Source organism: Triticum urartu, chromosome 1A, assembly GCF_056163025.1.
Source record: "Triticum urartu cultivar PI428250 chromosome 1A, HENAU_Tu73, whole genome shotgun sequence".
NCBI classification, from domain to species: domain Eukaryota; kingdom Viridiplantae; phylum Streptophyta; class Magnoliopsida; order Poales; family Poaceae; genus Triticum; species Triticum urartu.
This window is the reverse complement of record NC_141873.1, coordinates 151,738,894-151,742,767: the sequence shown is the minus strand read 5'-3', so window position 1 is coordinate 151,742,767 and position 3,874 is coordinate 151,738,894.

Below are 3,874 nucleotides of genomic sequence, written 5' to 3'. Positions count from 1 at the left end.
TATGCCAAGTTCTCCAAGTGTGAATTTTGGCTCAATGAGGTTCTTTATCTTGGTCATATCATCTCTACCAAGGGCATTTCCGTGAATCCGGAGAAGGTGTCCGCAATTGTGAATTGGGAACCTCCTCAGAACGTGAAGCAACTCCGCAGTTTTCTCGGTCTCGCAAGCTATTGCCGAAGATTCGTTGAAAACTTTTCTAAGATTGCGAAGCCTCTCTCAAATCTTCTACAGAAGCACGTCAAGTACGTTTGGTCTCCGGAGTGTGATATTGCTTTCAACACTTTGAAAGAGAAGTTGATCACTGCTCCAGTTCTGACTCCGCCTGATGAATCCAAGCCGTACGAGGTCTTTTGTGATGCCTCTCTCCAAGGTCTTGGCGCAGTTTTGATGCAAGAGAAGAAAGTTGTTGCTTATACATCTCGCCAGTTGAAGCCTAATGAGAAAAACTACCCCACTCATGATCTCGAGTTGGCGGCAGTTGTGCATGCTCTTTTGACTTGGAGACATCTTCTATTGGGAAGAAAAGTGGACATTTTCACTCACCACAAGAGTCTCAAGTACATCTTCACTCAGCCTAATCTCAACCTCAGGCAAACTCGATGGGTCGAAATGATTCAAGAGTATAATCCGAGTATTGAGTACACTCCAGGCAAGGCCAATGTGATTGCTGACGCTTTGAGCAGAAAGGCCTACTGCAACAGTCTGATTCTTAAGCCTTATCAACCCGAGCTTTGTGAAGCTTTACGCAAACTTAATCTGCAAGTTGTTCCTCAAGGTTTCCTCGCCAACCTTCAAGTCTCTCCTACCTTAGAAGACCAGATTCGCCAAGCCCGGCTTCTTGATGCTATGGTGAAAAAGGTGAAGATTGGGATTGCCAAGAGTCAGTCCAAGTACAAGTGCTACCGCCTTGATGACAAGGACACTCTCTTCTTCGAGGATCGTATTGTTGTGCCCAAAGGTGAACTTCGTAAAGTGATCATGAACGAGGCTCACAATTCTCTCCTCTCCATCCACCCTGGGAGCACGAAGATGTATCAGGACCTCAAGCAAGCTTATTGGTGGACTCGAACGAAGCGCGAGATCGCTCAATTCGTGAATGAATGTGATGTCTGCAGAAGAGTGAAGGCAGAACACCAAAGGCCAGCTGGTCTCCTCCAACCTCTTGCCATTCCAGAATGGAAGTTTGACCACATTGAGATGGACTTCGTGACTGGATTTCCTAAGTCCAAGCGTGGCAATGATGCTATATTCGTTGTCATCGACAAGCTCACCAAAGTGGCTCACTTTCTGCCTATCAAAGAGTCGATCACTGCAGCTCAATTGGCGGAACTCTATACCTCTCGTATTGTCTCTCTGCACGGTATTCCTCAAGTGATATCTTCAGACCGTGGCAGCATCTTTTCCTCCAAGTTTTGGGATTCTTTTCAGAAGGCCATGGGCACCAACATCCACTTCAGCACTGCTTTCCATCCTCAAACAAGCGGTCAAGTCGAGCGTGTCAACCAGATTCTTGAAGATATGCTCAGGGCTTGTGTGATCTCCTTCGGCATGAAGTGGGAGGATTGTCTTCCTTATGCTGAATTCTCCTACAATAACAGTTTTCAAGCAAGTTCGGGCAAGGCCCCTTTTGAAATTCTGTATGGCAGGAAGTGTCGTACCCCTCTCAACTGGTCTGAAACCGGTGAACGTCAGCTTTTGGGTAATGACTTAATCACAGAAGCAGAAGAAATGTGCAAAGTCATTCGTGATAACCTCAAAGCAGCCCAATCCCGTCAGAAGAGCTACTATGATAGTAAGCACCGTGATTTGGCTTTTGAGATCGGAGATCATGTTTACCTCCGTGTCTCTCCTATGAAAGGTACTCGTCGCTTCGGTATCAAAGGGAAGCTTGCCCCTAGATACGTGGGACCTTTTAAGATTGTCAGCAAGAGAGGCGACCTCGCTTATCAACTCGAGCTTCCTTCAAACTTTGCAAATGTTCATGACGTATTCCATGTCTCTCAGCTTCCAAAGTGCTTCAAGACTCCTGACCGCACAGTCAACTTCGAGGACATTGAGCTCCCAGAAGATCTCTCCTATCGTGAGCACCCAGTTGCTATTCTTGAAGAGACTGAACGCAAGACTCGCAACAAGTCAATCAAATTTCTCAAAGTCAAGTGGTCACACCATTCCGACCGTGAAGCTACCTGGGAACGTAAGGATCACCTCCGTTCTGAGTACCCGGAGTTCTTTCAGTCCTAGATCTCAGGACGAGATCTTTTCGTAGTGGTGGAGTGTTGTAACACCCCAGATGTAACTTTCCCAATTTGTACTCCAACTCTTGCCGTTTCCGGTGTTAAGTTATATTTATTTCTCGGGTTCGGGTCTTTGTCTCCATGTGTTGTTTTCGTTGTCATGCATCTCATATCATGTCATCATGTGCATTGCATTTGCATACATGTTCGTTTCATGCATTCGAGCATTTTCCCCGTTGTCCGTTTTGCATTCCGGTGCTTCGTTCTTCTCCGGTGGTCATTTCTAGCTTTCTTTCGTGTGTGGGGATTAAACATTTCCGGATTGGACCGAGACTTGCCAAGCGGCCTTGGTTTACTACCGGTAGACCGCCTGTCAAGTTTCGTATCATTTGGACTTCGTTTGATACTCCAACGGTTAACCGAGGGACCAAAAAGGCCTCGTGTGTGTTGTAGCCCAACACCCCTCTAATTTGTCCCAAAACCCACCAAACTCTCCTCCATGTCCTAGAGCGTTCGATCACGATCGCGTGGCCGAAAACGGCACCTCATTTGGACTCTCCTAGCTCCACTTATGCCTATAAATAGACACCCCTCGAATTCGGATCTCTCCCTCTCCCCGAAACCCTAAAACCACCCCGCATCGACGGACGTGTCCGGCGCGGACCGGACAACGTCCGCCCAGCCCCGCCATCGCCACGTGTCAGTGCCGCATTCGCCGCGCCCGGCTCCCAGCTCGCCGCCGCCGGCGGCCCGGGAGGCCCAGGAGGGGCCCCCGCGAGCCCATCTCCGCCGCCACCACGGGCCGTCCGCGCCGCCGTCCTCCGCTGCCCGCGCCACTGCGGCTCCACGCCGGAGCCCGCGCCCCGACGCCGGCCGGCGACCGCCGCCCCGGCCACCGCCCGAGCCGGCCCCGCGCCACCGCCGCCATCCTCGGGAGCCGCGCCAAGGCCGGCCTCCTCCTCTCCTTCCCCCGGCTTCTTCCTCTCCTTCCCCGGCAACGACGAGCTCCGGCAAGAGCTCCGGCGAGCACGATCTCGACTCCAGCAACCTCGGAATCCGTGCGTGAACAGTGCTCTCAGATCTGGATCTGAGAGGATCGGTTGACTTTTTCGTCCCTAACCCTAAATTTTTATGCAAACTTTGACCTACCGTAACTTTGCATCCGTCGCTCCGATTTGGGCATATAGCATATCAAAATGTTCGCCTCGACAAGTACATCATTTCATTCCATTGCATAATTTTCATTTGAGCTCATCTTGATGCCCCAAATTCTGTTAGAAGGGGCCTTCGTGAGTTAATTGTCAGATCTGCTAGTCCATCTTAGACTTTTGTCATTTTTGCCATGATTCTTGTGTGCATGCTATGCCTGTGAGTCCTTCATATGTTTTGTTAAGCATTTTGTCTTCTTTCCAGAGGTGCAAACCATGCATTTTTAGGATGTGTGTGGTGACTTTTGCAAGCTTCCAAAGTGAGGCACCCGGGAAATCTGTTTTCAGAGACTTAGTTGTTTTCACTAAGTCTGGGATTATTTAGTTCATGATGCCATATGTTCAGCTTGTTTCCTAGTGATCCGTGCCTCTTTTGGGAATGATCATTAAAGGAGTTTTGTTAATCATGTTACGCTCTATCCATCCATGTCT